At 36.9% G+C, this 24,675-nt stretch overlaps 1 protein-coding gene and 1 pseudogene across 1 annotated transcript in view; one reads left to right on the forward strand and one right to left on the reverse strand.

Annotated features, from left to right (window-relative positions):
- DPYD (dihydropyrimidine dehydrogenase) overlaps positions 1 to 24,675 on the forward strand; it is an 862,187-nt gene that overhangs the window by 798,421 nt on the left and 39,091 nt on the right. The gene's annotated exons all lie outside the window — the stretch shown is intronic.
- Positions 13,487 to 14,592, reverse strand: LOC124515402 (AKT-interacting protein-like; annotated as a pseudogene).

Genomic DNA, 24,675 nt, shown 5'->3' on the forward strand with positions numbered 1-24,675 from the left:
CTCCCCATTTGTGCTGTCTCTGTCTCTCTAAAAATAAATAAATAAATAAACTTAAAAAGAAAGAGGGAGAGAGAGAATGCTTGTGGAAGGACAAGTTCCCCAAGGAGCACTGTTTGGTAACTCTGGCCTGGGCAAAGTACGGATGGCTCCAATGGGAGAGGACAGTATAGTTGTATTTGGCATCACACCTTTGTCCACAGTCTAAATTCTCTTCTTCCTAACAGATATTATTCTACAGCATACAGAATTAAAGTATTGTTTCAGGAACTATTGACTTTAATCTTCAGCAAGGGAAAAAAAAACACCTAAAAGCGTCCAAGTTGGCATAGTACATTCCCAGACTTGTATCTATTGCTGAAGCAGAAGGGCTCAGATGCAGGTTGTGAGAGCCTGATATACTGCCGTGTTCCTGCCACACAGGCAGACAGCAATCCCTCCCTAGGTCCCGTAAGAGCACTTTACATTTTCTTCCCATCTTTCAGCTCATAAACATGTTTCTCTTCAGAACACACACCATATGCCATTGGAAAAGGGTTGTAAAGTTTTATAGATATATTTGAGAGTATTATAAGAGTATAATAAAGCAAAAATAATGCAAAGGAATGGGAATTATTGAACAATGGAATTAAAATATTAGGCACGGATAACTCTAAGCACATTCAGCTTCTGTTTGTTTGTGCAAGTCATAAAGCCCAGAACTCTTGTTTAGTTCAAAGATATGAAGGCTTTGAGTTGGGTTTTAAAAAAGAAATCAACAATGACTATACTTTATTCGAAGCTTATAGCCCAGGCATCATTAAATGAGAGCTAAAGAGTATGCTTCTTATGATCTTAAATACCATATATGAAGCTCTGTGTTTTTTGAGGTGAGAAAATTTATTTTTTTATTTTTTTGCACTTCCTTGGGATTTGTCCACAGGCATTCCTTTTTCTGAAGGGATTAATTACATTCATTTCATTAGCATTTATTGACTGTCTGTGTCAGTGAGAGTGGTTGAGGATGTAGACTAAAAAAGATAATTTAAAAATTAAAATAAAATAAAATAAAAATAAATTACTGAGGAACATGTATTTCAACATGAACCAGCCTTCATTCATTCATTCATTTATTCATTCAGCATTACTAACTACATACTACTGTGTACTTGGTTCATGCAAGATCAGCAATACATACAAGATTTAGTATTGCAATATATAATAGCACGTGTGTGTATGGGGCGGGGCAGGGGGGTGTTCTGTCTTATACACTTTTTCCATAATCCAAGAAGATGTCTAAGGGAACTTGGTCATGAGTTGATGTTTCAAAAAATAGAGCCAACACAGAGGCATATAAGATAAGGAAATGGCTCCAAAAATGGAAAATTTGAGGCCACAGGTCTCGAAAGGACTAGAAAAATGTGTAGCAGGTAAATTGAAATTGGAAGGATGCCAGTAGAAAAGTACGGTAGAGGCTAATTATTGGGATTTTGAACCTGATGTGACTAATAAACCTTAATGAGGATGGGGAAGATGGTCTGACAATGACCTTTCTAGCGGCTTTCAAGTTGAGCTTTTTAGAAGAATCGTTGAGTATGTCATACAATAATATTTTTAAAAAGGAAACTAGATTGGGATGAGAGGTGTTTCTATAGTTTTGTAGGAAAAAAAAAAGTTAAATGGAGAAATATTGTGTCAGAAGATGAAGAAAGACTTAGCCAGCCAATGAGAGGTTTACAACTCTGCTCATAAGCATTGGTGGTACCCTTTGTCTACCAAAATCTAATGCTGTAGCCTAGCATTCAAGGATCTCCACTACTGGGACCCAGGCTCCTTTTCAACCCACCTTCAACAATGCCACAATTTGTCAGAAACCCTGAGCTCCCATCAGGCTTTTGTCTGTGAGTTATATGTTCTCTGTTTCCCTCTTTCTTCTTTTCACACTTTATCTTGTGGCTTAGTGTCTTTTCTCTTTATGCCATACTGTCCAGACTCTGTACATGATTTAAGGCCTTGTACCTGTTTAAGACCTGTCCTGTCTCTCCAATTGAATATATTATTTCCCTTCCATGACACCATTTTCCACTCGATTAGTATTCTTTAAGCCTCTCTTCCATTTTCTGGTAGACTATAAACCCCTCTACAGTAACACCCAGGAGTTCTTTCCACAGCCTTGCAGAGTGCCTTGTACATAAACAAAACGCAGAAATATTTGTTGAATGAATGAATGACTGTCCAGGCAGAGCAAGGCAGAAAAGTCCCAAAGAAAACCTAGGATTTGCAAAAATTCCAAGGTACTATTTTTAGGGGATTAAAAAAGAACTGAAATGGGAAAATCATATGCAGAAAGCACATGAAAGAAAAGATGTAGTTTTTACTACCCATTCATTCATTGATTTACTTAACAAATATATTTAAGCACCAAATAGCTTAGGGGAAAGTTCAGGGACTGAGCATTATGGAGTAAATGCTATGAATGGGTTAATCCCATGTGTTATGAAAGTAAATGTTAACAGGGAGTGCTTCCCAGAGGAGACAATATCAAAGCTGAGACCTAGAGAAATAGTAGGAATATACCAGATTAAGAATAGAGGGAAGGTAAATAAGGTCCAGAGAACAACATGTGCATAGACTGTGAAGCATGAGATATTATGGAGCGTTTAGGGACTATAGGGAGTTTAGTTTGATTGGAGATGAAGTGTGGACAAGAGGAAGAAGGGGCCAGGGAGGCAAGTCAAAGCAAGTGCTCGAGAGCTTTCTACAAGACATTTATATAGAAATGTTTTATAATCTGTAGATAATAAAAAAATTATTAGGATGGAATCAAGATTGTCAAAGGTTTACAAAGGATATTTTTCATATACTCATATTCAAAGTTTACAGTCTAGAGACAAGAAGATATCCCAAACTAAATCAAGTGGGAACTTGGTGCTGAAAGTGGAGAAATGGCCACTGCCTCTCAATTTTTCCAGCCGTTTATCACTTAATACCACATCTGTTTAGATGAGGGTCAAAAAAGTAGTTCTGCAGTTGCACATGTACAGTAAACTTCACTCATTTTTATCCTGAATATTGGGGATCTGTGACAAGTCAGACAAGAGTAAGGCTAAAGTTGGTCATTGTACTATTATTTCCTCAAAAGGATTGATAAACCATTAATAGTCCCAAAATAAAGGAATCATATAAATTATTTATTTACTAAACAGAATTAACTATTTCTAAGCATCTTAAAGGCACCTATTTAATGTAAAAATAAGTTGTTGCTTATCAGTTTATTCTGGCCTGTTTAGTAAATTGAGTCCCTTAAAGCCCAGGCCTATGCAAAGATTCAGCATAGTTCTAACAATTCTACCTACTAGAAAGTTATAAAACTAGAATTTCTATTTCACACCTATGTAGATGGCCTGAGGTTTTATTGAAATCTTAATTTTCTACAACAAATGAGATACTTCATCTGCATGATTGGGGAGAATCAGAATGTCAACGATGCAATACACTTTTGGTTTGTTTGTTAAAACAAAATTATGTCATGAAACCAAGATAGTCTTTTAAAAAGGAGGTTCATCCACACAGAATAGGAGGCATAATCATGCAAGGTCAATTTCCATTCACTTTACACAGGAAAACAAAAACAAGCAGCTTCTTTCCTTCTCATTAGTTAATGTATTGTAAAAGAATCCTTTTTAAAGATTTCAAATTTGGGGCACCTGGGTGCCTCAGTCCGTTAAAGCATCCGACTTCGGCTCGGGGCATGATTTATGGTTTGTGAGTTTGAGCCCCACGTCAGGCTCTGTGCTGACAGGTCAGAGCCTGGAGCCTGCTTCGGATTCTGTCTCTTCCTCTCTCTCTGGCCCTCCCCTTGCTTGTCCTCTGCCTCTCTCTCTCTTTCTCTCTCTCTCGCCCTCCCCTTGCTTGTCCTCTGTCTCTCTCTTTCTCTCTCTCTCTCTCTCTCAAAAATAAATAAACATTAAAAAAATTTTTTAAAGATTTCAAAATTAAGGTTACAACAAAATTATACAAGCTGTGGTTTTACATTACTAATCCATTTCCACCAAATGTTATTCTGGTGAAACTAGAGTTTCTCTTTCACGCGCACTGGAAAAAGTTAAACTCTCCAACTTCCTATATTAGGCCCCATGGGTTTTAGAGAAAATATATGGTCCCCACATTCAGCAGATAAAAGAAGTAAGGGGCTTTTCTAAATTCACAAAGCAAGGGCCACCCCACAAGTCATTAAGAGATGATCAGATAAACAATTCTCCATGTGGAAGCACAGATATTTGAGATGGGAGGAGAGTGGGAGTAGATTACCCCAGTGTTCAAAGATGCAGACAAATTTTAGTAGCATCTGACTTTTCTCAGTGAACTGATAGCCATTGAAACCAAATATTTTGTCCCTACTATCTGTTCAAATAGGAGGGATAAATTCCAAATAGACCGCGAAGGCTGTATTTTTTCATCCTTGACAGATACTTAAACATGTTTAAGGAAATAATATAAAATGCAAAACACAAGATCTTATGTGGACACTGACCTGTTGAGTCTGTGCTTGGAATAAACATAGTTCTTGGTTTCCCTGAACTATCTCTTGGGAAACTGTGCCTCTCCATGTTTTTAAAATACTCAGAAAAGTTACTAAAATTACCATGTTAAAGCATCGTGACCCAGTTAACATTGACTATTTGACTTTTCTCATAACAAAGTATTAAGAAAAATAAATAACCTAAGGGCTAGGAGAATTATTTTATTAAGGGCTGAAAGCTGGTCAAACTAATGGTACATTAAAATTCCAGAAATCTGTGCTACATGGAGCAGGGCAAGGGAGCCATTTGCTTTGGCAAAGTGACAAAGAAGAAGTTCATTATGAAGATTTCCTCTGGTTCCTACACATCAGACATTGTGTCATTCCAAATCATAAATCCACCAGTTGATCAGTGACTTTCACACAGAAATCGAGGGTGCAAAATACTTCTTCCAAAGTTGTTTAAATGAGATAAAATTCAAGCAAAAGTGGAATTCAAGAAACTCCATCATGATTTAAAGTGCAGGAATGGAACTTCACAATGGCAAACCAAATTTGGCAGGGACCCAGATTTGTTATTGCACATTGATCCAAATCACCCGGGCTACTCCTATATGCTGTGAGGCTCAGAACCTGCACTGTCCTGACAACTCAGTAAAGATGTCTGTCTAAGCACAGCAGAGGCTAAAGGAGAAAAAGGATATTGTAATGAAGCTTTAAAAAATCTTATAAAGATTAGGTAGAAAATATAAAAATTAGAGAAAGATGAATGAAGGAATTAAAACACAAAAGTAAATGTTGATATGCCTTCATCTATGTTTTCTTGATTAATAAATGCTCTCATCCATTTTTAAATCATCTAGATTGTTGATTCGCTTACATTCAAAGGACCAATAAAGAAAAATTTTATAAATAAGCTAGTTTATAAATGTGATGTCAAGGAGTATATATATTTTTCTTCATATATTTACCTTGCTTATCAGATTTAGAAAATAAGAGAGTCCTCTGGGCTATTGAAGGTACTATATTTCAAACCCTATTCAATTGAATTTTTACTGGTTTTCTTAAATTCATCGGGAAAGTACCAATTTCAGAGGATAATAAAGGACCAAGTCTCAATGAACTGGTCAAACCCCAGCCTTAATATTAGAAGCAGAATTTATTAGAAAAATAAATTTTAACTATAGGAAGTGTGGTAAACTCTTTATGTGTATATCTTAGTACTGACTGATATACAAAGCATAGGTTTCTAATATGGAAAAATACCCAATTTTCAGAATTCATATGAGGACCTACAATGTTATTGTTAATATTAAAATTTTCAGTCTCTAGTTCCTCAACTGAAAATGGAGGCTTTTTTTTAAAGTTTTTTTTAATGTTTGTTTATTTTTGAGAGACAGTGTGTGAGCAGGGGAGGGACAGAGAGAGAGGTACACAATCCAAAGCAGGCTCCAGGCTCTGAGCTGTCAGCACAGAGCCCGATGTGGGGCTTGAACCCACAAAGCGCAAGATCGTGACCTGAGCCAAAGTCAGCACTAAACCGACTGAGCCACCCAGGCGCCCCTGAAAATGGAGGTTTTACCTTTAAATTTTAAATAAATGTGTCAAGAAAGACCACGTTTCACTATTCCCTGGCCACATGGTAGTGAATCTTGACTTTCAAGATAACAGAGGACAGTCTAACCAGATCTAAGTATAGAAGAAAATTATCTGAGGGAAAAAGCAACCTTATACTTAATTTGACTAATCAGAGCAGTACAATCAAGAATGAAAATGTCAATCAATGGCATGAAAGAGTCACAAAATGATCATCCACTAGTCTCTGCAAAAGTCACAGTCCTTTTAGGTCAAAGTGCAGTTTTCATTGTCAATTTTCAGGAAGAAATGTAAAGATAGCAAAGATGGTTAAGAGCTACTTTTTTAAAACTAAAGATTAAATGAGTGAAATCAGGAAAGATGAAAGCAATGGGGTTTTTAGAGAACAGAATTTCAACAAAATTTACTTGCTTACTCTCTTCAGGCATATATAGCAGGCTGACTTTTGGTAATGCCATATGATAATTCTCTAGGCACACGAAGGATAAAATCAGATAAGATTGATTCTCCTGAAGGTTAAATAGTTTGGTTTGCAAAGAAGGAAGAATTCCTTAACCAGTCAGAATACTAGAAAGGTTGATGAGCAAAGTTGCAAAATCTCTGTCTAGGAAGTCTTTGAAAAGCAAGTACATGACTCCATTCTGGAATATTCTAATTTTATCTCTTAATAATTAGAAGTTGGATAAATTCCATAGTTCTTAAGGTTTATACTTATAAAGTACTTATAAATATTTATTTACTTGACTAATTATATTTGCCAACATTCCCCATTACTCCCACAGAAACAAAATAAAACAAAACATATTTCCCAAAACATAGATTTCTGAAGGAGTCTACCCTCTCCTTAATAGCTATGTGTTTCCCCAATAAAATAATACAACATTTAATACCCAATCTCCAGTATAATTAACCACCTATGATTTTAACTTTTTAACTTTCCTTCTAGTAAGCATGTCTACAAGGTAAGTGGACTGACTACCTGAGGCTAATTGCTATTTCTCAAATGCATTCTGCTTCTCTTGCCACCATTGCCAATGCTTTTAATGCCATTTATCTCATCTCTGCTGTTGAAAGCACTGTCCTTCAAGACAGTATATGCCATGTCCTGCTCTGGACTTGGAACATATAAACTAACCTGCCTAGATCATAATCTACCTGTAGACATAGGCTGTCTCCCCTGCAGTGTCTGGCATGGTAATTATGCCATAATGGCCCTCACTGAACTACTTTACTTAAAGTATGCTGGACCAATAGCTAAAGTCTTGTGTCACACTCAGACCAGCTAGGTTCGTGTCTGTAACACACAAGTCCCCAAATCTGACTATTTACAAGCCCATACTTCAGCTAATTTCTCGTCCTGGGTTTGTAGTTGGGCTTCCTCTCTTATACCAAACTTCTTGCAGAGGTCCAGAAGGTTCTAAGAGCAACAGGTGGTTTTCTTCCCAAACACAATCAGTATGCAGAGCAGCCTGCAGTAACCCCTCTACGTGGGGCCTCAGTTCTGGGGTGACAATCAAGGTGCAATTCCCACTCTCAAGGGACAGACAACCTGGCAGATGTGGCCTCATAACATTTCTTTGGGAAACATATTTATCAAGCACCTACCATGTGTCAAACACTGTGCCATGTTCTAAGGATAATTTAGTGAACACATAGTCATTTACATTGTACTTGGGATGGAGATGGACAATAAACAAAATAAATAAGTTATAAAGTAAAGGTGAAAATTGTAAGTGCTAGCTAAGTGGGAAAAATGGCACGGAAGGAGTATAGACAGACACAGCTAGGGGAGTGGCAGGAGGCAGAAAAAATTTTAATTTAAATAAGATGGCTAGGAAATGTGATATTTGAATGAAGACTTTAAGAAACAATTCCTTTGACATGAGATTCCTGTTGAAAATGCAGCAGATTTCACCCTCCTTGTGGGATTTTCTGCACCCTTCCTACCATAGTGCTGTTTGCTATGTGATATTGATCTGGCTTCTGTCTCCAGTGAGAGGATAGTGCCCAGAGCAGTGTTAAGGTTCTGTCTGCAGGTTATTCTCAAGTTCTGAAATATAGGGAGAAAAGAGTGAAGCCAAAGAGTCCTTTTTTGGTGCACTGACAGAAAACACAGTGATGTTCATTACTTAGAACTCTCCCCAGGGATTAAGCGTGATTAAATAGCCCCAGTTTACTAAAATGATAGGGCTTCACTACCAAATACACACGTCAGACAGTTGGCATCCCATTTTTGTAGTGTTTCACGAGCATCTTTAGCAAAGCTAACAATGTAGGCCTGGATTGCTTTCTCCCTAGAGACGCTACACATCTCTCCAACTTGCTGTGTGCACATTGATTTCAAAAGGAGCTTTGCACTCACAAGAAAAACACGGAGGGCTTAATATGTGACCCATGGTTTTTACAGCCACACTATTAAAAAAAAAAGGGACGAAACTCAAAGCATTTTCACATTGACAGGAATTGGCTGTTTTGACAAGGGAAAGTCATGGCATAGGATTTTTTAGATAAATTAACAGAATGAAAGTGCTAAATTAAAATTGCAACATTGATTTCCTTTTTAGCTCAGCTGTGCATTATATAAAAGGGTCAGAGGCAGGATTTATTATGGGCGATGAGTCTCTGTCGTCCACTAAGATAGACCAGTGTATAAAATAAAGTTGTCCATTTCAGACACCCTTTGTCTCCAAGGAAAGCTGTCTAGGAGGCCCACGGGTGGCAAAGGCGCTGAAAGGAAATGGAAATTGATAATCGGTCCTGTTAGGCTGATTCTCTGCATGTTCAATTCATATCCTTTTGAAAAGAAGAGATTAAGATGAAACCTCATTGAGGAATACACATTTTGAAGAAAATAGAAACAAAGGTTCTGCGAGGCTATTTCAGTCGGTGTCAAATGTGAGAACAAGGCGACGCAAACTTATATGAAGAAAGGGCATTAACAAAATCCCCAGACAAAGAAGAAGCTAATAGCAAATATATGCAGCCGCCTTTGTGGATGCTCACAGGAGAAGTGGTACAACTTGATTTACAAAGGACCTGGATAATTATTTGTTACTTGGAGCCAACCCTGCTTCTCCCTCTGCAGAGGGCGGGCACTGACCATCTGCGTGTCTTAGTTTTGCTTTTGTATGGATGAGAATTAGCCACATTTTTGTGGCTGGTAAGCTTTGCATGAAGAGATGTTTGAAGCACTGGCTTTGTTTTGTTTTAAATCTTTAAACTGTTCCCTCAGCTTCAGTCATAGGATTATTGCACATCTAACCACAAATAAATTGAAATATCAGCCGAAGAGAGCGCATGTTGCTCACTGATGGAATAATGGACGGCAGGTGGTAGAGGGTTTTGTTTTCAGAAAAGCACAGGAGGCTAGAAGTGACAAGAGCGATTCTGAGAGAGGGCTGAAACTGTCAGGATGGAGTCATGGGGGTCAGTAGTTCCTGAGCTGACCTTTTTAAACAAACCCTGAGACGACCTTTCACTGCGTCCTCACAGCAGTAGAGCATTCATGCCAGAAAGGCTGCCCCTCCCTCCAGATATTGAGAGTTTGAACAAAAAGCATATTTTCTATGATAGGGCCCATGTTCAACGCTTCACTCACAGGGTAGCCTGACACTCCCTCTCCTGTCAGCCTGTGACATGCGATCCTAACTGCTCACCTGCTCCGGCATCCACACTAGCATCTGAGCTCTCCCTTAACACCTTTCCGCAGCCTTTGATATCATCTTCCTGTCAAATCATGGAAATCGAGGGACTCAGCAGCAGAGTGGGACACTGGGTGTGCTAATTTCCATGTCATTGCCTTGAATGGTGTTCTAGCGCAGAGCTGTTACCCAGAACTCTCACCTGGCTTTTGGGGACACACTGAAGGGCCGAGATGTGTTCTCATGGCATAAAATCCACTTCCTAATGTTTGTGAGCCAGAGTTATAGACTGCACAGCATAAGCCTTTCTTTTCAGATACTGTTCTGTCTGGCCTCTATTACGTCACCAGAAGTCACCAAAAACAATGCACCTAGTGTGCTTTGTACTGAAGACGTTTTGTTCAAAATTGCCAGTATCTGAAGGCAAAGACCTTTTATCTCCAAAGTCTGGGAAAAACAATGAGGGTTTTCTGCCTTCATCACTAAATAATACTATATTATTCATCTTCCCATTAAAAATGTCTTAAATGATGATAGAGTTTATCTTACATTATGAGGTGTCTGTTATGGGATCTCCGCTCCTCGCTCAGGGCATCATGCAGATACCGGGTTCATCCTGGGACCCGGGATTCCAAAGTCACACACCTAAATTTAGGAACTTCTTTCCCACTCACAACCAACCCAGTCATTTTCTCACTATACTTCAGTCCTCTGGTGACCTGGTCTAAACCACTGAAATGTAAATCATTAAAAACAAACAAGCTTTTTAAAAGTTTTGAAGCAAATTCAAGTGACTACAAAACTTAAAATTAGGGTTTTTTTTTTCCCCCAGTTTGGCTCTATGTATTTCTCTAATCTTTTGAGCAAGAAATAAGAGGAAATTTTGGTGAAAGATACCTTGGAAAAGACTTAATTTTCGAATCTGGCAGGAAAAAAAAATAATGTGAACAAAGACCCAGAACCTTAATCTCCTGATCTCCTGTTTCCAGACTTGGTACTCTTTTCAATAGACACAGCCATTTCCCAGTGCTTAAGCAAACAGAAACTTAATAAAAGTAGTTCATTATTGCTGGACCTAATTTTTGATGTCCTCCCCATCCCTGCCCCTTTTTAGAAGCCATGGAATCTATTTTATAAACATCTATTATTAAAATATATTATGTGTGTGTATATATATATATTGTATTTTATATACATAGACACATGTATATTTAAATGGTCTATATGCTGGGAAGTTTCTGACTTGAAAAAAATGTTAAAAAAGAGAGACATGGGGGACGCCTGGGTGGCTCAGTGGGTTAAGCGTCCAACTTCAGCTTAGGTCATGATCTCCTGGTTTGTGAGTTCAAGCCCCACGTCGGGCTCCGTGCGGATAGCTCAGAGCCTGGAGCCTGCTTCGGATTCTGTGTCTTGCTCTCTCTCTGCCCCTGCCCTGCTCACGCTCTGTCTCTCTCTGTCTCAAAAATAAATAAAACATTAAAAAAAATTTTTTTTAAGAGAGACATGGATGGAACTAGAGGGTATTATGCTAAGCAAAATTAGAGAAAGACAAATATCATAGGACTTTACTCATAGGAGATCTTTAAGATACAAAACAGATGAACACAAGGGAAGGGAAGCAAAAATAATATAAAAACAGGGAGGGGGACAAAAACATAAGAGACTCTTAAATATGGAGAACAAACAAAGGGTTGCTGGAGGGGTTGTGGGAGGGGGGTGGGCACTAAGGAATCTACTCCTGCAATCATTGTTGCACTATATGCTAACTAACTTGGATGTAAATTTAACAAATAAATTAAAAGTTTTAAAAAAGAAACAAAGAGACATGGAAAAAGCATGTAGGCAAAAGGTTAAGGGCAGGGGGGAAAGAAAAGGGAAAAGAAAGAAGGTGTTTTCACAATGGAACCTGAAGATTATAAAGAAAGCTCAGGAGGCCTGAGAAGGGAAGGTTAGCCTGGACTGGGAGGGGAGGCAGTGGATCTACCAAGAACATCTCCTTTTCCTGAGTATCAGCAAGGTCTATTTAGAAATAACCAAAAAAGGAAAAAAGAAGAAGAAAACAAAGAGACATGTGAAAAGAAAAGGCCAATGAATAGATAAAATTATCATTATAGTTCAAAAAAGGAAAAGTAAGAATCTACTGTGTAAGAATGAAAACAGAACTGTAACCTCAGAGGAGAGAATTAAAGAATGAATTGTTATGCATGACTCTTTGGCAATAAAGTGTAGAGGAAGGAGGTAATTTCTTAGCAATTATAAACTACCAAATTTTGAAAATATATAACCAATAATCACCTAAAGAATTGGAAAGCAGATTTTAAAATTCACCATTCAAAACAAGTAGTTTCACAGCTGAATAGCTGATAATTTTGTCGGAGTTTCTGTTATTTAAAAAATTCCAGCTTAAAAAAGATATAAAAAACTCCCTAATCAATTCATGAAACTTGATCAACTTTACTACCAAAACCAGATAATACCGCAGTAAAAAAAAAAATATATATATATAGACCATTTTCCACTTAAGAATAAAGGTGCAAAATTGTAAACCAAATAATATTAAAATTGAATCTTTGATATTATAATGAAACTAAAGTTCCATGTAATAGATCCAGATAATGGATTAATTTTGTCTTCTAATTTTCTCTTTATTAACTTGGTAGAATGTGGATAAATCCCAGTATATTCTAGGTTGAATCAGTAGAAGAGAAAGATGATAACAGTGCATGACCTGGCTTCCTCTAGGTATCCCCTGCAATTATATAGCAATAATAAAGCTTTCACCTATGATTCTGAAGTAATCTTTTAGTGAAGACTGTTCAGGAAAAAAGTCTTTGTTCATCCATACATTCATATATATAGTACTTGAAAGCATCAAATAAATGAGTGACTCTTGATGATGATAAGGCAACCAATAAAGGTTTTATACAGGAAACCTGTAGTGTTAGCACATTGAACCTGTCATTATGCTGCTTTTTATCTTAGGGGACTTAAGTTTCTTGTTCAAGCATCTGTTAGGGTGGATATTAGAAGAAAATAACCCAATTCAGTAATTCATCTCCACTACAAAACATTTCAGGAAAGAGATTGTATACAGAAATGAATTCTGTGACAAAAGTTACCCATTTCTCTCATTTCACACCAGCTAGATATAGCCAGGCCTCCTAAATTAGTGTCTCAGTAAGACACATCATAGCTTCCCTTTAGAAGGTATCCAAGATACACTCAATTTGGGTCTCCTTGCTGAATAGTGAGTCAGCTAGAGAGATCAATGCCTAAAGAATTGTGGGTGCTCATAAACATTGGTTTAACTTAATTGGATCATTCAGACGGAAGATTATCCAGGCTTTCAAATCACTTTACTTCTCCTCTCCATATACTAACATGTGTACAACTGAAACCACTGATTTGAAAATCATTACATAGTGCTGAGCTCTGTCTACTCTATTAGTTTAAATGAATGTACCTCACCTTTAGGACTATCTTAAGAAAAATAGTTAAACCTCAAGGTCCCCAATAATTTACAGTACTAAACTAGATAACCACCCTAGAGACACTCTGACAGAAGTAATGCATTAATTACCTGAAGGGAGGTTTCCAAAACTTGCTGTTAGAACTAAGCATCCATGGACAACACTGATAGTGGTCCTTATTCACACGGTTTTACCCTTCAAACAGCCCTTTGTCTTTGATCAGCGCTAACTAGACCCAGGTCCAGCAGGAAATTGCATGGCACACCAGATTCACCGGGGCTTTAAGTTGCTACTCTTCTCCCTTCTCTGCTGAAAGCTTGTCCTGAACCAAGCTTTATCCATGACAGGCCAGCAATAAGAAATTTTATTTGTGCTGTATTTCAGGCTTCTTTTTCTGAGTCAGCATCTTCTCTCTGGCTTCATCATGTACAGAAAGATTCTACAGAGAAAAGTTAATTTAATGCATAAAGGTCTTCTATTTTAGCTTGTCAAACAAACAAGCAGTGCACATTTTAACATTGTCAACCACTTTACTTTTAAAAATCTGCTGGGCGCCTGGGTGGCTCAGTCAGTTGAGCATCTGACTTGGGCTCAGGTCATGATCTCGTGGTCTGTGAGTTCGAGCCCCGAGTCGGGCTCTATGCTGACAGCTCAGAGCCTGGAGCCTGTTTCAGATTCTGTGTCTCCCTCTCTCTCTGCCCCTCCCCCACTCATGCGCTGTCTCTCTCTCTCTCTGTCAAAAATAAATAAACATTAGAAAAAAATACATAAAAAGCTGAGCATCTTTTTCATACAGTACTACAGCCTCTGGGTTTAGGGGCCTTACATATCAATCTTGTAGAAAGCATTCCTTGCATACATTAATACTTGCCAAATATGATTATGGTTCTGCTTCTAGTTTGCAAATACTCCCTTCACATCTAGTTCATCTGAAGTGGGATCAACTAGCAGGTGAAAGATGGGAATATCAGAAACCAAGCATGGACTTTCACTATCTGGGTAGTTACCAGGGATGTGAACTTAAATACACTGTCTTGATAAAGTCCAAGCTGTATGAATACTACTCCAAATCACATTAATGCAGAGCAGTAAGGTGACTGCACATAGATAGATACCTGGTAACTTATGCTTCACAACCAAGATAAATTCTGCAAAAGTGTATTCCAGCTAGAAGGGTCCATAGGAAGCACGTGTACCATTTGTTGTCTATTGCTGGGGCAGGAGATGTCCGCTTAGCTATGAGCAAAGCATTCTGGGGAATAGAAGGCAGCTGTTTCTTTGGAGCAGTGTGTAGAGGATTAGTTATCACATCCCCTATTAATGTCTTCTCTTTACCATCAGACCATTTCCATACGGAGCTTGCAGACATGCTCCAGAAAAGGTTCATAACATGAACTTCAAACAAAGGCATTCAGTGATCTGTGTCATCAAAGTCTCCTGTCCTCGGGATTCACTTTACTGCTCCCCATGCTTGGTTTCCTTTCTGCTAAACAGGGGCTAATGACTCTGGCCTTGAGAGACTGTCAGGACGAGGAGGTGAGATAATACAAATCACTCATACGAAAGCCCATTTTTAAATGCTTATGAAGTAGATGTTACCTTTATGGGTCTTAAAAATGTATAAAATCCCACCTTTCACTCTCTCTCACCAATTGTTGTTTACAGATCTTCTAACTCCCTTACAGATACCTTATTTTTCCAATGTCAGGATATTTGCTGCTACCACCTCTAATGAATATATAGTCTTTGTTTCATATTTTTACAAATTGGTTTCATTATCTTTGTGAAACTTCTCCCATTCTCACTGACTTATAAGGACTGGGCTACAAAAGACATCAGTAGCCAATCAAAAATGCTCTTCTTGGGGTGCTTGGGTGGCTGAGTCAGTTAAGTGTCCCGATCGCATGGCTCGTGGTTTGAGCCCCAGATTAGGCTCTGTGCTGACAGGTCGGAGCCTGGAGCCTGCTTCAGATTCTGTGTCTCCCTCTCTCTGCCCTTCCCCTACTAGTGCTCTGTCTCTCTCTCTCTCTCAAAATAAATAAAACATTAACTTTTTTTTTCAAATTGAAAAAAATGTTCTTCTTATTTAATCCACAAATGAACCAATCGGAACTTAGTGTGAGGGTAACACTTAGCTCTATAGCTCTGTTCTGCTCTGTTCATTCTGTCTGGAAGTACAGAGGATACTTACCAATAGTACTTGCCACCAAATAGTGCTCTAGTGATGCAGTGTTTTTAGGCTCAGGGATATTCAGAAAACTACAGTTGTTTGGATAGCTCAACATTGCAGGGACAAAGTTTTATTTTGTTTATTTGTGTATAAATATTTTCATATGCATATCTATCTAAATATATATCTTCCTTGAGAAATATAAATGAAAAATAACTCACTCTCCTAAAAGCTAGCACTAGAGTTTTAATTCTTGGAAAGTTCACATTACAGTTTAATTCTTTGAGGTATGTTAATATACCAACACCCCATAAGGATGGGCATTTTGTCATATATTCAGAAATAAAAATCTATAACCTCAAATATATAGAGTGCTTTGCTAGAGTGACTGAACATTTCTGATTTGATATATATTTAAACATATTTTAGAATTAGGCCTGAAGTGTGTGCTTAACAAATTTCTGTCAGTTTAGCCATTAAATATGCATTCTCTCACAGCTTAGGTTTGCTTGATAGCTACCATTCTAAATTATGATTTGAAGCTCATATTAAAAAACAACAACAATAGGATAATGATTTGGGCCATAATAATAATTATAATTTTATTCCCATAAAGTTTTTGTAATACTTCCCATTGGTGTGCCATTTAAGTCAATATTTTGTTTAAATAATGGTATACAAGTAAATGTGCTCACTATAGAAAATTAGCAAAAGACATAACTGTAAAAAAGATCACCTCTAATCTCACTACTCAGAGATCCCAATTGTTATGCAGGTAACTGTATACGTATGGAAACAATAATTTCTTAAATTATAGCACTTCATATACTGCTCTAATGGTTTTTATTTCTCCTAAAAACATATTATGTAAGAATTTTATATACTTCTTATAATCCTTCTAAATACGATTTTCTTTTTAATGACCATCTAAGATTTTGCGAAATAAATGACAATTTAGACAATCTGTTGCTTTGAAATTTTTAAATAATAAAATCAAAATCCATTATGATGAAAAAGAGAGAACTTACTGCAGCCAGTTCTGGTCCTCAAGGACTTTCCCTTCAAACATGAAATGCAAGATCATATGAAAGTCAGAGCAAGAGAAGACCCAAAGCCAGCACCCAGCCTTAATTCTGTGTGTTGACACAAAACATTTTTGAAGGCAAGTGGACAGTGAGTCTCCCCAGATTGTCAAATGTGTAATAGAATCCAGACCACTGTGTAACCAGTAATGGCTTCTTTAGCCATAACTCAAAGACATCCCATTTATACTAGGGTCTTTTTTTCAGTAGTGAATAGATTGCATTTAAATTATAAACTTAGAAAGGAGAGGTAAAAGGATTACTGAGTATGAGAGATAAATGAAGAAAAGCAGTAAAGCCTATGGATTCAGAAGGATAAGTCCCCCAGTTCATCTGACATAAGAGATGGATTACAATGTCTCTGAAGTGGGGGGCAGTTTACTTAGGAATTTAGCAGTAATTTGCATTTAAGGAATCCATTAGTACCATCATATACACACTTCTATCATTGGATGACTAATAGGAATACATGGTATTTGCTTATGATTTTATAGATTCTAATAAAATATGACATTATCTTTTTGAGTCATTCTTATTCAGGGAAAACCTACTTTCCTAGGACTTGGCTGACGTAACCCACATCAACCATTAAATGGCGTAATGATGCTGTATCTTTTGACATTGTCTTGTGTATCTTTCTCCCTGTGGCTCATTCTGTCCTAGAAAAAGTATCTCTAAGGAGCAGTGCTTGAATTAATCCCTGCATGCTGATCAACAGAAATTTTTCCTAGAAATAACTAAGTCTGTCAACTGCCCAGGTATTTAGCTCATGCAAAGATGTTCATACAGAAATTCAAGAGGTGAACTGTGCTCTTAAAAAACATTCAGACATTATGGTTTTCTTTGAAGGAACGAGGTTATTTGTGATATTTGCCCCTAGAAACCACCTTAGAAGACATAAATACAAATACATATTTTACATATTCTTCAGTTTAAAAAATTGGCATTACCTAACTTGTAGAGGAGAGATGGGGTGGCGGGGGAGGGGTGGAATGGAATTCAAGAAACAACAGACACCTATGTCAGAGGCATTCAGCTCTGGACTCAACCCAAATCAGAAGCATCCAGTGACTACTCCTCTCTGCCTTTTTCTTTCGGTTACTCACATTGTTTTCTGGCGTAAAGCTGGAAATAGAACAGTGTTTGTTCCCTGCTTTTGTCTGATGATAATTTCATTGCTGTTGTTTCATATTCCTAAAATTTGGACTCTTATTTACAAATAGGATTTTAGGAATGATGATCTAATTTCCACATAGCATGGCTCTCAGAAAATTGAGATACCATATTATGGCTACTATGAGAAAGAAAGTTAAAAATGAGCCAGTAAGTATTTGAGGAACACAATGCATTTCATCCATTCTAAGACATTCATTTTTTCCAGGATGTCTTGCAATTAATTTATCTTTAAATTAGCAGACTGTGAATGCTTAAAAGTTTTAGTAATATTTAAAAAAAATATTTTGCTTATTATTTTCCTCTTATCATATACACAAAACGTGGTAACATCTTAAATGGGATGAAATACAATGTTGTGTTTTCAATTTGTAGTAGAAATACATAACATTACTCATTGGGGAGTACTTGTAACTGGTATTCTAATACATCAACATAGATTCTCTCTCAAACTCCACTAGACAGAGGAAAACACATTCTCTTGGAAAGATCGCTCACAAAAAAATTCAAAATCTCATCCTCATTCTGTTTAGAAAGTCACTTTCTAAAATCTAACTAATGGGACATTGGGCCAGGGTGGATTAATGAATTCCATAGATAATCCCTCAAAACTCAATTTATTCATTGAATTCACTTCTTTCTCTACTAAACATGTTCCCAAAGATTGATGGGTAACCAGATTAATTAATTTGTTACATATCCTTACCCTTCTTTTCTTAGAGTCAACAATGAATAAAATCCAAAGTCAGAAAGAAGTAGCACAAAGATAATCCCTAATCTGAATAACTACTTCTAAATAACAAGAGGGCCTACTATGCTTTAAGTCTTTCTATAGAATTCAAATATTAGACTCAAATATGGATGTCTTACATGTATTCATATTTGTGTGTGTATACACACAGTAAGCACACACATATTTAATTACATAGCTCTATGTATTTACAAGGCTTTGGCCATAATGTTCTAAAACCACTTAAGAAGGCAAAAATGAACATACTGAAATTTCTTCCTGGGCTAGTAGAGATGAGGGGAAAAGTTATTGGGGTTTTCAAATTTATTCTAAAGAATTTTTTTGAATACCCACTGACCTACATTAATTGAAAGAAAACCAGTCAACTACAATTGTAATTGTTATCCTGTCAGGTATTTATTAATAGACAGACGGCTGTCATCTTTGTTAAAATGCTCGAAGTTGACAGAATTTCATTTACATAAATGGGTGGAAAATCCTTTTCTTACTTGTCCAACAAACTGGAGACAAAGTGCCTGCCAATGTTTTAATTTCTTTTTCATGTTCTGGTTAGAGAGTGAGAAGAATGCTTTCACTCCACAGTGTCATGAATATGATAATCTATGGAAATCACGGAAAGCAGGTACTTAAGTTAAGCATATACTGTACTATGGGAATCCCTGATGAATTCAAGTCTATTCTGTTTAGAGAAGATGTTGTTGCCTGTGAAGTGACAGACTGCCAGATGTTCATGAAGTAGCACAGTAATGGGCTCAGATCTTAGCATCTTTCCCCAACCCCCACAGATGACAGCATTTACTTCAGGCTACAGAATGGCCTTGCCTTCATTCTTTAAGAACTAGTGTTTACGCTTACTTCTCAACTATCAAATCTTCATTTTCTTAATTTTACTTATTTCAACATGTGAAACATAAAATTATATAACTATGTGAGCAATCCTTACTGTATAGGGTGTAGGTAGTCTAAATGTGAAATAAGCAAATTCTCTATCATGTAAAACATGCTTAATCCATTGACTTCCCTTATAAAAGCTGGGGGAAAAATGGTTTCCTGGAGGGAGGGGGAATGTTTTCTCTAGCATATTAAGCACATAGCAAATGTGCTAAAGCATATGTAAGTTCATAATAGAAAACTATAGCACATCGTGAGGATTTCTGTAATAATGATGTTGATGATAAGGACTAACATTTAATAAGTGCCTACTGTTTACCAAGCTCTGGCTTCATTTTATATACTTTATATAAATTATATAATCCTTACTACAACCCTGTGAAATGTTATTCACATTTTATGAATGAGGCAACTGAGACCTTATAAAGATAAAACAAAATTTGACCAGGTCAAAAACCTAGTAAATAATGGAACTAAGATTGAAAGCCAACGTCAAAGACTGAACTCTTTATCCTAAATATTCTGCTTCTCATACATTCATTCATTTGAGAATGTACAGCAGGCCAGATATTGTTCAAAGTTCTCGGGAAACATCAGTGAACAAAACTTATGAACATCCTATTCTGGTAGCTCATATCTTCTAGAAAGGATGGAGATACAAAATAAATGAATAAAGAATATGATGATTATCAAAGGGGAGATACACAGAGTATGATCTGGAGGACCTACTTTCCATATAAAGGCCCTAAGACTTATTGGGAACAGCAAAAACACCAGTATGGTTGCAGTGTAGTAAATTAAGAGGATAGTGGCAAAAAATAAAATTGAAGGGGTAGGCAGGAGCCACATAAGCCTGTAGTCATTGCAAAGCTTTTAGGTTTTATTTTAAGTAAATTGGGAAATCATTTGGAGAATTTTAAGTAGAGGAGAGACATGTTCTCATTTCTATTTAAGATAATTGCTCTGGCTACTGTATGGAGAGTACATTATAGCAAGTCAAAAGAGAAAGTAGTCAGATCAGTTAGGAGTATTCCTGGTGAAAGACAGTGGAGCCTTAGACTAGAGCCATATCAATGGAGATGGTGGGAAGTGGAGAGATTTAAGTCATATGTTGAGGGTGGAGCATAGTTTTGCTGAAGGATTGGATCTAGAGGTGAAGATAAGGGGAAAAAATGAATCCAGAATAGCCCTAGATTTTTGGCCTGAGCAAATGGGTCAGCAGTCATTCCATTAACTAAAATAGGGAAGACTGGGGAAAGAATACTTGGAGTGAAATAACAAGGGATCTACTTAAGACATATTAAGTTTGAGATTGCTTTTCAACAATTAATTAAATGTGTTAATTAAGTCACTGGATATAAGAGTCGGGAGCTCAGTATAAAGAACAGAACTGGAGCTATAAATTTGAAAGCCATAGCTTAAATGATATTTAAAGTCATAAGGCAAGATCAAATCATTTGCAAAGGGTATCCTGACAGAGGGAAAGAAAGAGTGTCTACGACTGAATCTTGGATATTCCAACCTATAGGTTTCAGAGAGAAAGATTTACCCGGTAAGGGAGACATAGAAGTGATGTAGGAAAAAGAGTAGGATAGTATTTTAAGAAGGAGGGAAGGGTCCAGGTTGAATGCTACTGAGAGATAAAGTAAAATGAGCACAAAAGTGTGGCCATATGATTTGCAAAATAAAGGTTGTTGGCCCCATCACCACAGCCTTTGTGTGGCTGGGAAAAGAAGACAGATTTCCAGAAAGAATAACTGAGGAGTGAATGGGAGGTAAGGGTGGAAGAACAGACACTATTATCAGTACCTAAGAGAGATTGGAAGGGAAATAGGTAAATGAAAATGCCTGGAAGTGGCTGCAGAGACAAAGAGTTCTTTTATTTGTTTTGTGTATTTGTTTTTAGGATGAGCGGGATTGGAGCATGTTTGTGTGTTAACAGAAATAATAAGAAAATGAGAGTGAATCATGGGATGGCCAGAGATGAAAATTAAAGAATGATCAGATATATGCAAGACAGAGCCCTCAGTGGCTCCTTTGAAAGAACCAGGACACTTCCCATCATAACAGAAGAAAAGATGGATGACAGCACAGATGAAGGGGATTTATAAAATTTAGAATAGAAAAATTACTTCAGTATTTTAAACTGATAATGTGAGGCAAGAGCCTCAACTGAGAATGAAAAGGAGTGGCAGTTTAGATTTTAGGAGCAAGAAGGAGATATAAAAATGTCACTCGGTAAAGTGAGAAAGCTGAAGAGTGACAGCAGTAACATAGCAAGGCTTGTTGGCACTATTGAGTGCTCACTTGAGGTTATAGTTACGAAGTTGGGGCGGGGAGCAGTCATATTCTGCAGCCACCTTCAGTTTTCAAGTGTAAATATGGAACGACTGAATGATTGGGTTAAATATGGGCAAAGATTTAGCCTGATAACTGCAAGAAAAGGTTAGAGGTTGTCATCTGAGAGGATTTGACCTTAAATGGTCAGATATATATGTATCAATGAGAATTGTGATAAATGTTGAATATGTTTATAGAATTATTTCTTTATGTTTAGTCCCATTACTTTATAAACTACTGTGAACTCCCTGAGGATAGGGATCATATCTGTTTTGCCCCCTATGTCTTCAGTGCTTACCATGTAGAATGAGTCTTTCTTAAGAACACATTTTATTAGATCTTTTCCTTGGTATCTTCTCTTAAAGTACCAAAAGACACATGGTAATTTGAGGTGAAACAGCAGCCAAACAGCTCAGAAAGGACATGGCCACTCAATATAGAGGAGAAGGTGCTAGGCCGGGAGGTGACAGGTCTAGGTTTGAGTTTGCTCTGCCATTAACTGTTACATGGCACTGGACCTTGTGTGCTTGCCACATCTGTGGGCCTCAGGTTTCATCAATATTATAATAATTCTGTTATTGTGGAAATTAAATTACATAATATGCAAAAATAATTTCTAAAAGTGTAAGTACAAAACTACGTTATTTAGTTTTAGAGTTTGGTCCTGATGCCTCTCAGGACATATGATATTCAGCAACTGGTTGATGTTTGATGACGCTCAGAAAACTATGTACCGATTATTCTGCTCCAAGCCTAATGGCTGGTTTCTTTGACTACTGTTTTCATTTTGTATTAGCCATTGCCAAACAGGAGGCTTATCTCTGTAATAGGCTATGGCAGTCAAGAGCAGGGGGGTCTAAAGACCGGTAGCATAGACGACTGGCCCTAAGGCCTACATAAAGCCCATAAAGCCCAAGTGAATTATTGTTTCCCGAAGCTTAACATTTGATCTAATGCAGTAATTGCCTAGGTTCACACTTGTTCAACAAATGATATTTTTAATAAAATGATATTTTTTAAGATCTATAGCCTATAAATTTTTTGGTTGTTTGATTTTTTGGTTTTTGTTTGATTTTGTTGTTTGATTTTTATGAATAGGAGAGTGAAATAGTTGGTTGTTATTGTTTTCTTGGTAGAAAACTTTAAACAAAGAACCAAGAAAATACAAAGAAATTATTTGTGTTGTGCTCTAAACCTTTGAATATAAGGTAATTGTTGAGGCTGTACCTTAAAATACCTTACTACTACAAATGCTATTAGGCTGTAGGATGTTGTTAAAATTTAAAGTCACTGTTATTATCGGAATTTCGTTTATGTAATATTATGGATGAGGCCAAATATTACTTGTTTGGTCATTAAGCGTTAGATGAATCTCATTCTTGCCAAGCATTGTGCATAGAGATAAAGTTTCTTTTTTTATTTTTTTAGTATTTATTTATTTATTTTGAGAGAAAAAGAGCATGCGAGCAGAGGAGGGACAGAGAGAGAGAGAGAGAGAGAGAGAGAGAGAGAGAGAATCCCAAGGTTTCACTCTTAGCACAGAGCCCGATGTGGGGCTCGATCTTACAACTGTGAGATAGTGACTTGAACCAAAATCAAGAGTCAGACACTTAACCAGCTGAGCCACCCAGATGCCCCTAGAGAGAACCTTTCTGAACATTTTATATGAAAAGTGTCAGCATTAAGCTGTGACCCCAATGAGGTTAGCAGAAATTTCTTGTCAGTGTAGCTTTTTGGTTGATGTTAATCCTTCATTCATTCATCAAATATTTAATTAAGGCCAACTGTATGCAAAGAACTAAGGGGACGATAAAACAGGTTCAAAAAGTATCCTGTCCTCAGAATGTTTATGATATACTCAGAAAAATAAAAGCATGCATAAATAATGCTAATATAGTTTAGAAAGTAAAAGAAGAAACAGAGAGGAAAATCCAAAATTTGTGAGGCAGTGACTGCCTTCAGTAGCGACCTAGGTACAGATATGAATTTTATCTTATGGATGTTTGCTAGTGTTTCCATGTGAGCATGCAGAAGCTATTGTTTATGGAGCACTTTGCCACACATATAAAAGATTCTTTCCCATGTTAAATACTCCCTACTAGTATGGTAATTAATTATCTTAGAAAATTCTTTCTTTTCAACTAAAAACTTGTACTTTTCTTTTCTCTCCAATATAAATCTCCTGCTTAGCATTGAAACCCTAAAACTTGACTTTTAAAATGATCATCATTTTTTCCAATGTGTCCTGTAAGTAACTCCAAATAGGGTTTTTGATTGGATCAAAATGTGATATTTTATGCCCTATGCCATACTTTCAGGTAAAAAGGCTTAAAGCAGTCATCCCGGTGTTTCTGTGTAGGAAAATCTCAAGTATCATATTGAATAAATATGGAAAAGACTGATTAATCTCCTACTCTTGCTCCAAATAGAGCCTGAATCCTGAATACATTTTTCATATTTATAGCAGGCCCATTTTCCTCATCACCCTACTTTTCTGTTTTCCTTTGCTTTCATCCCATTGTATGAAGTAATTTCTATTCCATTTTCCCTCATTGGCTTTTGCCCTTGACATTTTATGCAATATTTAGCCATGAAAGCAGTAGCATTTTGAAGGCGAATTTCCAAGGCAAATTATTTCATCCAAGTCTTCCTAAGGCATTGGAAGGACTATAGCTTAGGAAGTCTTTCTTCATGTGAGGCTAGTATTCTGTGACATTTTTATAATGCAGAATACTCATTTTATCTTTATATTGTAAAGATGTAAAATAACCGTACATAAATACAAATTATGTTCACTATAATAAAGTAACACTTAGGTTCTGTATTGGTTTGTAGTTTTCAAAATAGTAAAAGTTGTATTTTAATAATCTATTAGTGCCTTCCTATTTCAAACAGTTGTTACGAAGAGCAAGTAGGCAGAATGGTCATTGCTGTCCCCATTGTACACAGATGAAAACTGAGGCCCACATAGGGAAGTGACTTGTCTTAGAGACCAAGTGTGTTCATCTCTGCACCCAAAGACCAGTGATCATTCTGTATATTGCAGTACTTTAGTAGAAAGAT

The sequence above is a fragment of the Lynx rufus genome, unplaced genomic scaffold, assembly GCF_022079265.1.
Source record: "Lynx rufus isolate CCGP_SWC_20201006 ecotype Redwood Valley unplaced genomic scaffold, mLynRuf1.p SCAF_2, whole genome shotgun sequence".
NCBI lineage: Eukaryota > Metazoa > Chordata > Mammalia > Carnivora > Felidae > Lynx > Lynx rufus.